The following is a 14,802-nucleotide window of genomic DNA, read 5'->3' on the forward strand; positions in this document are numbered from 1 at the left end:
GCTGGATTTATCAGTAATAGCATCCCACAGTCCTTACCACCAAATACTATTAGATACCACCATCAGTTCAAGGAAGCCACCAATCCTACCACGGCAGCCTCTTTGCCATTCACTCTCTGCTGCTGCCGGACAGCTCCGCAGCTCCACAGAACTGGCAACCGTGCAAGGAGCTAGCAAGTGAGCAAAGCCTTTGCCCCCTGCCCTGGCAGAGGAGCACAGAGAAAGGAGGTGGAGCACGTGGAAGTGTTTCAGCTGAGGAAGTAACTGACATCTCATTCCTCCTCAAGTGTCAGTGATTCACAAGAACAATGCTGTCCCCAGACTAGGGAAGCTGAAAGGTCCTGCTCAGATTAGGACCTTGTGTAAAATGGCAGATTGGAGACAAAACTGGAGAACAGAGTCACAACGCTCCATGGAAGTGATAGTAGCCGGCAGTCTCCTGGACCACAGTTGGGTTGGCTGGTGGCTATAAAGGACCAAAAGGATAGATTTTGGTGGTCTCAGTAGAGGTCTCAGTGTAGGGGCAGTAGTGGTCTCAGTGGTTCCCATAAAGGGGGTTAAAATGAGCATGTGACGTGTGTGTGTGTGTGTGTGTGTGTGTGTGTGTGTGTGTGTGTGTGTACATGTTTAGACTGTGTGGATTTTAGTCACCATACTATGGCTATTTAGGGAGACTGCATCAGCCCAATTCTGACAAAAATAGATGACATCAAAATAATCCACAGAGTGCGTAATAAAGGGACTACTGACAAGGGTGTGTGCAGGATGTAGGGAAATGACTAAAGGAAAACAGTGTCTTGAGTAAGTGGAGTTACATGCTTTAAGCCCGAAGGAGCAAGAGGATGGAGTGGTTACAGCAACCCAGAGAGGGAAAGAATGCCATGCAGAGGGCCCACTGTCAGAGCTGAGGCCCGTGAACCGGGGACAAGGCCCACGTGGCAGCCCTGCAGGGAGGGAGCCGAGGAGCACGTGTCCCCCCCACTCCTGCCAGGGCTGCACATCAGCCCAGTGGTGTGGCCCATAGAGCCTCCCTGGTCAAGAGCAAGGTGAACAAGTGCAAAGAAAGGGTCATGGGGGGCAAAGACAGTTATCGAAGAGAGGGAGAACTTTTCCTTTCCAGTGAATACAAAGAGAAGCAAAGGAAGTGGGCTGGTTCCGACTGGGTACTCCTAGATTCCAAACACCGTGATGTTAGTTTTATATAATCCCTAGCAATCCCATTCCTTTTCTGTGCCAGACACTCCTTTAGATACTTTGCACATTTTGTTACTTTTAATCTTCACAAACACGATATAAATATTACTACTGGCACATTACAAATGAGGAAACCGGAACTCAGAGATGTAAAGAAAGTGAGTAGGGAAAACTGAATTGAAACCCAAATCTCTCAGACTCCAAGGTTTGTCTGCTGAGCCATGTGGTAGGCCACCACTGGGAAAGAACATAAATAATTAAGGTCAAAAGTGGCCATCAGCAGTGGGGTCTGTGTGGCCTTTTTTAAGTAAATGGAGATCATGAACTCTCTGTCCAGAGGCAGAAAGGCAACCTGGCTCCAGTGAGCTGGTTCTCATCAGCAATTCTGTTTAGAAGGGTGGCCAGTAGGTGTTTTAAGGTGTAAATGGTTGGGTAGCTGGGAGGCTGCTGCTGGTGTTTTTCAAGGCACTAACCACAGAACAAACCTTTCTGAGCTACTTTCCAGGCATAAGAGAGATTTTATGCCACCTTCATTTTTAGGAAACTGAACATGTTGCCATGTATCATAAGATTTCCTCAAATCTTGGTCTACTTTTTACTAAATTTGCCCTGAACAATGAGCATGGGGATGGCTGAAAGCTGGACCGCTCTCATAGCTTTCTTTAATTCAGCAAGTAATTATTGAACACCTATTATGTGCTAGACAGTTATAGACAATCCTGGAGATACAGTGGTTTAAAGACAGAGTCATCTCCCACAGATGTGTCAGAGTTTAGCTATTAAATTAAGCAAAAAATGTCAGTTACAAGTATTACTATGAAGGCAATAAACAGTATGAAATGATAAGACAGTATCTGGAAAGCAAAGCGCTGCTTTACACAGACAATAAGGAAAGACCGCTGTGTAAAAATGATGTTTAAGCTAATATCTGTCAGAGGCAGCCATGCATGGTAGCAATGGCAGAGCATCCTAGGCCAATGCAGCTAGAGAGCAACAAGCTGGAAGGAGAGCAGTGTGAGATCAGGATGGAGAAGTAGGGTCCAGGTCATGCAGGCTCTTCAAAGCCTTTTTGGTTCTATTAATGAAATCCAAAGGCTTCTACAAGGGGGAGTGGCATGATACAATTGATATTTTTAAAAGATCACTTAGGCTACTATCTGAGGGGTCAGTTAAAAGGGATGAAAATTTAAAGGAGGGAGAGCCATTGAAAAACTACTTCTGTGGTCCATGTGAAAAGCAATTTGTATGACAACTGTGGTCATGCATGTTGGGTGAAGGTGAGGGGTCTGAGTGTATTTTAGACGTTAAACCTCACAAATTTTAATGAGTTAGGTGTGGGGACAGGGGAGATATAAAGAAAGCAAGAATTATGTCAGGTTTCTTGCTTGAACAACTGTGTGAATGGTGGTGATATTAACTGAGAAGAGGAAAACTGAAAGGAAACAGGTTTGGAAATGCACGAATTCCATTTCACAGGTATTGAATTTGCAATTGCTTTTTGGGCATCCAGTTAGAGTTGTCAGATATGTAGGAGGATACAGAAGTCTGAAGCTCAAGTGAAAGCTGGAGAAATAAATTTGGGAGTCATCTGATTTTATCTGATATAGAAAGCATGAGACCAGGTAAGATTCCATAAAGAAAGAGCATACTAGTAAAAGAAATAGGCTAAGGACTAAGCACTAATGTTTTCTAATACTTGAAGCCTAAAGACAGGTAAAAAGTGACAATCATTATGCCATGTTCTCACAGCTTGAAATCCACTGTCTCATATTTCACTTTGTGATGCCAGAGCTAGAACCCTGAAAACAAACTTTATTCTTAGCCAGCTGGTTTCCTTTTAGGTTCTGTCAATAGGAGGCACTAGAAGGAAACCTGAAAGCTGAAGAAAGGAGACAGACTTCTCATTTCCTGTTGCTTGCTGATTTTGTTGCCTCAGCAGCAGCCCTTTCCCCAGACAGAAGGTGACAATTTCAGTCCCTAGAAGTGGTCCTCTCTGCAGTAGCAGTAGCAGCCAGCAGTACTCACTCCCTGAAGTCTGAGCTCAGCTCTGCCAGGGCTCTCCTCTGAGTTTCTGGAGTGTCATCACCGGCCGAATGATATCCACTCCTCCCAAGTTTCAGTCCTAATTCCACAAGGACCCTCCTCTGAGATCCTAGTTCCGGTAACTCCAACATCTCCCAGGTATTTCTCAGCCCTTGAGGTGTTAACTGCTTCCTGCAGGTACTATTTCTGTGTTCATTTTTTTTTAAGTGCTCTAACACCTGTGTAACCAGTTTTCTATATTAAATTCTCCCTGCTAAAATACCTAGTGTGGTTTCTGTTTTCTAGGACTGATAAAGAGAGCCAGCAAAGTGTCCTGAAATGGTAAGAAAACAGAAATAAACAGGCGAGTATGGCTTAGAAGCCAAAATGAGAAGCTATCTCAGAAAAATAATTAGGAAGGAGATATTCAGCTCAGAGGTCAAATAAGATGAAAAAAGGTAACAATCAATCGGATTTAAACAAATGTGGGCTGTTGAGGGCCTTAACTACAGATGTTTAATGGATTCATTTTCTAGGTGAGGACAAAAGCATTACCTGACTCATTCTGGCTGCCTCAAGAATTGGGATAACACGAAGTTTTGCCTCAGCTTTGATTAGCCATTTGTGTGATGTTTTTTTCTTTTTATTTCCTAAAAACATATTTGACTGAGTCAGTCATTTCTAGTACGTTGTTGTCAAATATTGGATACATTTACATAATTTATAATATGTAAGGTATAAAAGATAATAGCCATAAACTCACCACCTGATTTGAGATATAGAACTTTCCCAGTGTTACTGAAGGTTTCTCTCTAAAAATCTGCAATTATGTCCTTCTCTCTTCCACCTAAAGGTAACCCCATTCCTGAATTTTTTAATTTATCATCCTATTTCTTTTCTATATAGCTTTCACACATGTGCATTTAGCTTACTACTTTTTGCTCTTATTTATTTTTTGTATTTTTAACACAAAAGTTTTATTATTCAAAACTAGTTTTCTGCAAGTTTTTTTTCTCTTTTGGAGATTCATCTATATAACACATTTATTTCTCACTGTTATATTATTATAGTATTACAGTATTTCTTTGTATGATCATAAAACTACTTGCTCCATTTTCTTCTCAACTGACATTTATTTACAGTTTTCTGATATTACAAATATCACAAGAGTCTCTCTATGTTATAGAGAATGGTCAGGACATAAGGAAAGGTTCATCTTCAGCTTCACTCGGTAATAGCAAACTGCTTTCCAAAGCAGTTTTACCAAATCAACATTCCTCCAACAGTTTCTAAGAATTAGCCTTGCTCCATATTCTTACTAATTCTTTGTATCATTTGATATTAACTTTTGCTATTCAGGGAACTATAAATTGTTATCTTGTATTTAATGTCTTTCCTTGATACTAATAAGTTGGAGTATCTTTCGATATATTTATTGCCGTTTGCAATTCCTCTTCTGTAATATGACTATTTGTGTGTTTTGTTCATTATTTTACTCTGTGGATTTCTTTGTCTAATTCTTATTGAGTCTGGAGAGTTCTTTGTATATTCTGGATACTAATAGTTTCTTAGCTGTATCTGTGGAAAATAATTTCTCCCAGTTTATAACTTGTATATCCTCCTTCTTTATGGTCTGATGAGCAGGTCTTTTAATTTTACTGTAGTCAAGTTAATCAGTTTGTGCTTGTTGTGTCTTGATTAAGAAATAATTCTCTACCTCAAAGTCATAGAAATATTTTCTTGTATTTCTTACAAGAAAATTTTTTTTTTTGCAGGATATAAACCACTCTATATATTTTTTTAAATTTTATTTCATTTAATTGTTTTTTATAGAGCAGGTTCTTATTAGTTATCTATTTTATACATATTAGTGTATATATGTCAACCCCAATCTCCCAATCCATCCCACCAGCACCCCACCCCCTGTTTTCCCCCCTCGGTGCCCATACGTTTGTTCTCTACATCTGTGTCTCAATTTCTGCCTTGCAAACCGGTTCATGTGGACCATTTTTCTAAGATTCCACATATATGCATTAATATACGATATTTGTTTTTCTCTTTCTGGCTTACTTCACTCTGTATGACAGTCTCTAGGTCCATCCATGTCTCTACAAATGACCCAGTTTCGTTCCTTTTTATGGCTGAGTAATATTCCACTGTATATATGTACCACATCTTCTTTATCCATTCTTCTGTCGATGGGCATTTAGGTTGCTTCCATGACCTGGCTATTGTAAATACTGCTGCAATGAACGTTGGGGAGCATGTGCCTTTTTGAATTATGGTTTTCTCTGGGTATAATATGCCCAGTAGTGGGATTGCTGGGTCATATGGTAATTTTGATTTTAGTTTTTTAAGGAACCTCCATACTGTTCTCCATAGTGGCTGTATCAATTTACATTCCCACCAACAGTGCAAAAAGGTTTCCTTTTCTGCACACACTCTTTAGCACTTGTTGTTTGCATATTTTCTGATGATGCCCATTGTAACTGGTGTGAGGTGATACCTCATTATAGTTTTGATTTGCATTTCTCTAATAATTAGTGATGTTGAGCAGCTTTTCACGTGCCTCTTGGTCATCTGTATGTCTTCTTTGGGGAGATGATTATCTAGGTCTTCTGTGCATTTTTTGATTGGGTTGTTTTTTTTTTTAATATTCAGCTGCATGAACTGTTTATATATTTTAGAGATTAATCCTTTCTCTGTTGATTCGTTTGCAAATATTTTCTCCCATTTTGAGGGCTGTCTTTTCATCTTGTTTATAGTTTCCTTTGCTGTGCAAAAGCTTTTAAGCTTCATTAGGTCCCATTTGTTTATCTTGCTTTCTATTTCCATTACTCTAGGGGGTGGGTCAAAAAAGAACTTGCTGTGATATATGTGAAAGACTGTTCTTGGGCTTCCCTGGTGGCGCAGTGGTTGAGAGTCCACCATGTGGCTGTCTGATATGAGTATCACTACTCCAGCTTTCTTTTGATTTCCATTTGCGTGGAATACCTTCTTCCATCCCCTCACTTTCAGTCTGTATATGTCCCTACGTATGAAGTGGGTCTCTTGTAGACAGCATATATATGGGTCTTGCTTTTGTATCCATTCAGTCAGTCTGTGTCTTTTGGTTGGAGCATTTAATCCATTCACATTTAAGGTAATTATGAATATGTATGTTCCTATTACCATTACCTTAATTGTTTTGGGTTTGTTTTTGTAAGTTCTTTTCTTCTCTGTGTTTCCTACTTAGAGAAGTTCCTTAAGCATTTGTTGTAGAGCTGGTTTGGTGGTGCTGAATTCTCTTAGCTTTTGCTTGTCTGTAAAGCTTTTGATTTCTCTGTCAAATCTGAATGAGATCCTTGCTGTGTAGAGTAATCTTGGTTGTAGGTTCTTCCCTTTCATCACTTTAAATATATCATGCCACTCCCTTCTGGCTTGTAGAGTTTCTGCTGAGAAATCACCTGTTAACCTTACGGGAGTTCCCTTGTATGTTATTTGTTGTTTTTCCCTTGTTGCTTTTAATAATTTTTCTTTGTCTTTAATTTTTGTCAATTTGATTACTGTGTGTCTTGGCATGTTTCTCCTTGGGTTTATACTGCCTAGGACTCTCTGCGCTTCCTGGACTTGGGTGGCTATTTCCTTTCCCATGTTAGGGGAGTTTTCTACTATAACCTCTTCAAATATTTCCTCAGGTCCTTTCTCTCTCTCTTCTCCTTCTGGGACACCTATAATGTGAATGTTGGTGTGTTTAATGTGGTCCCAGAGGTCTCTTAGGCTGTCTTCAATTCTTTTCAATCTTTTTTCTGTTCCGCAGCAGTGATTTCTACCATTCTGTCTTCCAGGTCACTTATCTGTTCTTCTGCCTCAGCTTTTCTGCTATGGATTCCTTCTAGTGTATTTTTCATTTCAGTTTTTGTATTGTTCATCCCTGTTTGTTTGTTCTTTAATTCTTCTAGGTCTTCGTTAAACATTTCTTGCATCTTCTTGATCTTTGCCTCCATTCTTTTTCCTAGGTCCTGGAACATGTTCACTATCATTATTCTGAATTCTTTTTCTGGAAGGTTGCCTATCTCCATTTCATTTAGTTGTTTTTCTGGGGTTTTATCTTGTTCCTTCAACTGGTACACATTCCTCTGCCTTTTCGTTTTGTCTTTCTGTGAATGTGGTTTTCGTTCCACAGGCTGCAGGATTGCAGGTCGTCTTGCTTCTGCTGTCTGCCCTCTGGTGGATGAGGCTATCAAGAGGCTTGGGCAAGGTTCCTGATGGGAGGGACTGGTGGTGAGTAGAGCTGGGTGTTGCTCTGGGGGGCAGAGCTCAGTAAAACTTTAATAAGCTTTTCTGCTAATGGGTGGGGCTGAGTTCCCTCCCTGTTGGTTGTTTGGCCTGAGGTGACCCAGCACTGGAGCCTACAGGCTCTTTGGTGGGGCCAATGGCAGACTCTGGGAGGGTTCACACGAAGGAGTACTTCACAGAACTTCTGCTGACTGTGTCCTTGTCCCTGCAGTGAGCCACAGCCACCCCCCGCCCTGCAGGAGACCCTCCAACACTGGCAGCTAGGTCTGGTTCATTCTCCTATGGGGTCACTGCTCTTTTCTCTATATCCTGATTCACACACTAGTTTGTGTGTAACCTCCACGAGTGGAGTTTCTGTTCCCCCCAGTCCTGCTGAAGTCCTGCCATCAAATACTGCTAGCCTTCAAAGTCTGATTATCTGGGAATTCCTTCTCCCACTGCCAGACACCCAGGTTGGGAAGCCTGACGTGGGGCTCAGAACTTTCACTGCAGTGGGTGGACCTCTGTGGAATAATTTTTCTCCAGTTTGTGAGTCACCCACCAAGCGGTTATGGGATTTGATTTTACTGTGACTGCGGCCCTCCTACCACTTCATTGCGGCTTCTCCTTTGTTTTTGGATGTGAGGTGCCTTTTTTGGTGAGTTCCAGTGTCTCCTTGTCAATGATCGTTCAGCAGTTAGCTGTGATCCCAGTGCTCTTGCAAGAGGGAGTGAGCACATGTCCTTCTACTCCAGCATCTTGAACCAATCCCTCTAAACCCAGGAAATTTTTAAAGGATTTCCTTTTTGACTAAAGTATTCAATTCATCCAGAATTGATTTTTGTGAACTATGTAAGATATGAACCTAATATTATTCTCCATGTATATAATCGACTCTCCCAACACAACTGTTTTATATAGTTATCTTTCATAAAAGTTTGCCACACTGGCTCCATCACAGTTTAAGTTTTATCTGTTTCTGGACTCTTAAGTCCTTTTCTATTGTTTTAGTTGTCTATTCCTTAACTAACAATACTAATAGCTTTATAAGAAGTTGTGATATCCAGTAGAGTATTTTCCATCATCTTTCTCTTCCTTTTGAAGTGTGTTTCAATTCTACTTGACATTGTTCTCTTAATAAGTTTAATAATCACCTTGTTAGATTCCAAGAAAAATTCTGTTAGGACTGTTATCGAAATCAAAGGGGTCCTTTGTGCGGGACATGACATTTCTAAATTATTGCATCTCCCTTTCCCTGAACTTGGTATATTTCATCATCAATTTTATTTTCTTTAATAAAATTTTATAATTTTCTTAATAGAGGTCTTGTGTATTCTTTGTCAGATATATTCTTTGATCCATTACATTTTTGGTTGCTCTTATTAAATTCACCTTTTAAAATAATAACATTTTCTATTCTTTGTGGCTGGCATATAGAAATACTATTTATATTTGGATATAGAATTTATGTGTAGCAAATTTTCAAATAATTCTTATTATTTATAAATATTCACCAATAGAATCTTTAGGGTTAGCTATATTTACATTTATATCCTATGTGAATAATGACAGTTTTCTTCTACTTTTATGAATTTTTCTTCTTTTCTTGTCTTACTGAACTGTCTAGGACCTCCAGAACAAGACTCAAGCTACTTATATTGTGTTTCATTTTAAAGAAAATGGTTCTAGACTTTCACCTCTGAATATATTATATGCAGTTGTTGACAGATACCCATTAGCAGATTCAGTTAAGGAAAAATGCAAATGAACTTTTTGGCCAATTCAATACCTCCTGGTTTTCTAGAAATTTTTATTATTCAATGCATATGGACATTATGGATAGATTCTCTGTATCTATTGATGTGTTTTTTCTCCTTTAGTTCTTTAATGAGGTAAAATACAATAATAATGTTCTAATGTAAAATCATTCATACTTTCCTTGGATAATTAATATCAGACATTATATACTATCTTTCTTATATACTATGGATTAATTTAACAAAAATATTTTAAAATTTTGCATCTATGTTCATGAGTGAGATTGGCCTATAAGTTTCTTTCTTATACCATCTTCATATGGTTTTGTTGTTATTTTTACAAAATAAGATTATATTATCTAGTAAAATTTATATACTATTATAATTGTCTGTTACTTGAGTGTATGTTAGGATTTAAATATAAAATGTTCTTGGTCTTTTTTTCTTCTTGTTGTTGTTGCTGATGTTTGGATGGAGAGATTGTTTTTAGCCACAGGTTTAATTTTGTTGGTTTTTATTTCTTCTTGGTTCAGTTTTGATAAATTTTATTTTCTGGTAACTTTGTTTTGATTTTCACATATACAGACAAGTCCCATTTATGCATTACCTTGTTAACTTTTAATCTTTGTTGTACAGTTAGACATGCCCTCTTTTTATTCTTAATATCACTTTTTCCCCCTTTTCTTGTCATTTTTTCTGAGTATTTTTCAAGTGATCTTTTAGAAGAACCAAATTTGCATTTGCATTACATTTCCTTTTTTCTGTTCTTTTGTCTGTTATTCACTTCCAAGTTTTTTAAGTTGAACTCTTAGTTTATAGATTTTTAGATTTTTTTTTCCTCATGAGCTTGAATTACCACTTGTCTTCATCCTACAAACGTCAACATTTCATGGTTTTATTATTTTTCCATTCTAAGCATTTTCTAATATTCATTATGATTTTGTTTGACTTATGTATTGTCTGGAAGTATGTATCTTAAATTTCTGAGCCTGTGGGGCTTTTTCAGTAAAAATTGAGTTTAATTGTTGATAGAAAACATGATCTGTATACTAATCATTCTTTTGCATTTGTTAAGACTTGATTAATAGCTTAGTTTGTGGACAGTTTTTGTAATTATTACATATGTGTTTGAAAAGAAATATGTATTTTCCAGTTACTGAGTGCAGAGTTCTGTATTTCTCCATTAGACCAAGCTTGATAACTGGGTTGTTTGAATCTCCAATTCTTATTATTTCTTGTCAGTTTGATCTTGTACCACCAGGTTATATAATTCCAGAAGAATAATTTACACAGAATAGTGTTCTGAAACTATCTTGGCATCAGAATCACCCGTGAAGTTTTGTTTTGTTTTGTTGCGGTATGTGGGCCTCTCACTGTTGTGGCCTTTCCCGTTTGCAGAGCACAGGCTCCGGACGCGCAGGCTCAACGGCCATGGCTCATGGGCCCAGCCACTCCGTGGCATGTGGGATCTTCCCAGACCGGGGCACGAACCCATGTCCCCTGCATCGGCAGGCGGACTCTCAACCACAGCACCACCAGGGAAGCCCCCGTGACGTTTTTTAAAATGCAAATACTTGTTGCCTGTAAAGATTTAGATTCAATATCTCTGAGGTTAGGCTTAGGAAATGACATTTTTTAGAAGGCCCTATGTGATTTGATAAGCAATCAAGATGAAGTAGCACTGTTTTTTGTTTGTTGGATTTCACTATATTATATTCCTACTAATGTCTTACACAATAAATTCAGCTATACATTAAGAGCCAGCCCTTTCTTGAATCTGCACAATAGTCAAGAGGTCACTAAAAACTTCAAGATAGGTATGGATAACTGTGATTCCTGATTCTATGTGATTTCCTGAGAAGACTAGATAAGGGAAATTTAGTCTAGGAATAACCACTGTAGACAAAACCCAGTTCTGGGTCCTCAGGAGATCCTCTCCACTTATGATGGCTTATTGCTCTTTTTAGATATGTATAGGGAAACACAGGACACATTAGCCTGCCAGGGAATATCAGAAAAGGTTCCTTCAACAAACCTCTTCTGGAAGGGAACTGAGTATAAGTGATCTAAGTGTATCGCAAGGACCCGAGGACCAGAAACATTGAAATCACCTGAGAGCTTGTTAGAAATACAGAATCTTGGGCCCCACCCCAGACTTCTGAACCAAAATCTACCTTTAACAAGATCTCCAGATAATTTGTATGTATATTCAAGCTTAAGATACTTTAGAAATGCAGACAGATTCTGCATCTCTAACAAGCTCCTCAATGATGCCAGTACTGCTGGTACTAGGCACACTTTGAATAGCAAGGGTCTATTTCAAAAGGAATATAAACAGAGGGAGGAAACCCTTAAAACCATTCAGGGATGCCCATACCTCCTACTGGCACCAAGGATGCTATGAGGGCTTAGGGTATTTCTGAAACTCGAGGAACACATCCCTCCCCCAATTTAACATAATATGGAAGGGCACCGAACACTGTCTTTGTCAGGCAACAGAGGCATTCAAATACCCACGAGATAAACAGTGGGAACAATGAAAACTTCTCACCTTCTTTGTTGTTTCCTCTATGCAAGACAGTCTGCTCCTGTCTGTATAACTCAAATTCATAAATTCTCCTCTGCAAATTTTCATGGGCAGCCTGTAGACTCCTGCCTTTTCCCGCCTTTCATTTCTATAATTCAGTTGTCTATTATCTTAAGTAGCCACGACTGGGGATGGACTCCACAGAGAACATATTTCGCTGTTGAAATGAGCAAGATATTTCCAGTTAGTTTTTAAAGATTTAGTGCTCACACACAGGCAACATTCACATAGAAAACATCTCTGCCTGGTTGATCTCAGGTCTGCCCACTTGGGCCTCATTTCTGACAGTCAAGCTAGTATCGAGGGGAGGCAGAGCAGAACTTAGACCTTCTTCCAGGCAAGGGCAGAGTGGAAGTGGTTCGTTCAGTGGTCATAGTCATCACAACTTGCCAAAGCTCCCCAGTCACTCTTGGTAGAGACAAAGCTCATCTGTCATAGATTCTTCAGGAAGGGCTCGGAGTATGGTATCCCCTGAGTTTTTGAATACACTCATCCCTTGGTATCCACAGGTCCTGGAACAAATCCCCCATGGATACCAAATTCTACGGATGCTCAAGCACCTTCTATAAAATGGCGTAGTATTTGCAAATACTACATAGTCTATGCACATCTTCCCATATACTTTAAATTATCTCTAGATTACTTATAATACCTAATACAATGTATGTGCTATATAAATAGTTACCGGTGTGCCACAAATTCAAGTTTTGGTTTTAGGAACTTTTTTTTCTTCCAAATATTTTTGATCCTCGATTGAATCCACAGATGCAGAACCAGCACATAGGGAGGGCCAACTGTATTAGAACTGTTTTTTGTAATTCTGATATATGAAGAACAGTTTGTCTGGACATAAAGTCCTTGGCTATCACTTTTTTTCCTTGTTTAAAAATGATGTTCCTCTTTGTTCTTGCTTTGTAGGTTGATGGAAAGAAGTTTGATGCCACACTGTTTCTCTTTCCTTTGTCAGCTATATGATTTTTTTGCCTGGAGGCCAGAGGTTTGTTTGTTTTTTTTCTTTATTTTTAAAGATTAAAAGTTTCACCAGGATATGTGCCAGAGCTGTTGGTTACTGGTCAATTTTCCAAACTTACAGTGTAATATTTTGATATATAGATACAGATCACTTTTTTATTTACAGATTTTTTTTTGGATTACAATTTTAGGTATTGGTTTCATTCTATATTTTGTTTTTATTCTTCAGAGATTCCAATAATAGGTGCTCTGGATCTTCTTTATCTATCTTTTATAACTTGTTTTTCAGATTCTTCTACCCTCTTTCTTAATTGTATTTACTTCTCTTTTTTTCTGTTTTATTACTTCAGTCCACTATCCTTTGGGCACCTATAATTTCGTCTTCATTCATCCGATTATTTGTCCTTTTACTTCAAATTCTTTCCTGATTTGATCACATGTCATTTCATCTTGTTCTTTTAATTTTTTTGTTCATTTCTCTTGGGAATTTTTATTTTTGAATCAAAGTTGTAAATTTTGAATCAAGGTGTTCTTTATTTGCAAGTGTTTTTTTAGTAGTATTTAATTCCTACCATTTTCCTGTTTCATTTTCATTTTAGGCAAATGTTTTCATTAGCTAAATAAGTTGATTCTTATTTTCAATTTCTATTTAGAGTTGTTTTGTGTGGCCCTTTAATTTTGATTTTGATTTGATTTCATTTAATTTTAAAATGTCTTCCATTTTTCTAGATTAGCAGTTGATTTCCTTTAATTTTAAAATGTCTTCTCTTTTTCCAGATTAGCAGTTGACCTCCTTCTATGTAGGAAGGTTAAAACTTTTGGATTAGTTTGCTGGGTTTCTTAGTTGAACAGTATCCTTCTCTCTTGCTACAGAGAGTACAATTTACTTGGGGATAGAATCATAAATAGAGAAAGTTGGAGTATCTTCCAATTCATCAGTCCTCTTTTGTTTGTATAGTATTGTTTATTTCTTCTACCTGCTTCCTTCCTCATCTTTGCCACGAAGCCACCCAGAGACGCCCATCCTTTTCAAGACAACTGCAGAAATGGAGCCTTCCCTGGACTGCTGCTCTAGTTATGCACATTTTTGAGTCTGTTTATTTCAAGTCTTCAGTAACTGTGTTCCAACTTAAGAGAACTCGGACCTGTTCTGGTATTTTCCCACTTTGTTTAGTCTCTCCCCAACTGTCCACACTGACTTGCACTCCAGAGCAAGATCTGCTGTGGGTGTTTATTTCCCCATTTACATTTACCTTTACCTTTAATTCTAGCTCTGGATTGCATTTTAAAATAATTCATGGGTCAAAGGAGACATCAGAATGGGAAATTAGTATTTTGAACTGAATGATTACGAAAATACAACATATCAAAAGTTATTGGAATGCAACTAAGGCAGTATCGAAGGGGACATTTACACCACTAAATACTGATATTTTAGAAAGAAGAAAATTTTCAGTTCAATGACCACGGCTTATCTCTTAACAAATTAGAAAAAAAAAAAAGAACAAAGTAAGCACAAGGAAGGAAACAGTAAAAATTAGATTGAAATTGATGAAATAGAACAGAAGAACAATAGAGAAAAATCAATGAAACCACATCCAGAATATATAAAGAAGTCTAAAACAATAAAAAATAATTTAAAAAATTCAAAATGGATGAAACATTTGAATGGATATATCACCAAAAAAGATACATGATGGTAAATAAGTGCATACGCATCAGTCAAGGGTTATTAGATGAACATCGTTAGACGTTAGGGAAATGCAAATTAAAACTACAAACAGAACTACCATATGACCCAGCAATCCCACTACTGGGCATATACCCTGAGAAAACCAGAATCCAAAAGGAGTCATGTACCACAATGCTCATTGAAGCTCTATTTACAATAGCAAGGAGATGGAAACAACCTAAGTGCCCATCATCGGATGAATGGATAAAGAAAAAAAACACAATGAGATTCCACTATCCACTATTAGAAACTTGAAAATTAAAAGAGTGGCCATACCAATT

This window comes from Neophocaena asiaeorientalis, unplaced genomic scaffold (assembly GCF_003031525.2).
Source record: "Neophocaena asiaeorientalis asiaeorientalis breed wild unplaced genomic scaffold, Neophocaena_asiaeorientalis_V1.1 scaffold598, whole genome shotgun sequence".
Taxonomy (NCBI): domain Eukaryota; kingdom Metazoa; phylum Chordata; class Mammalia; order Artiodactyla; family Phocoenidae; genus Neophocaena; species Neophocaena asiaeorientalis.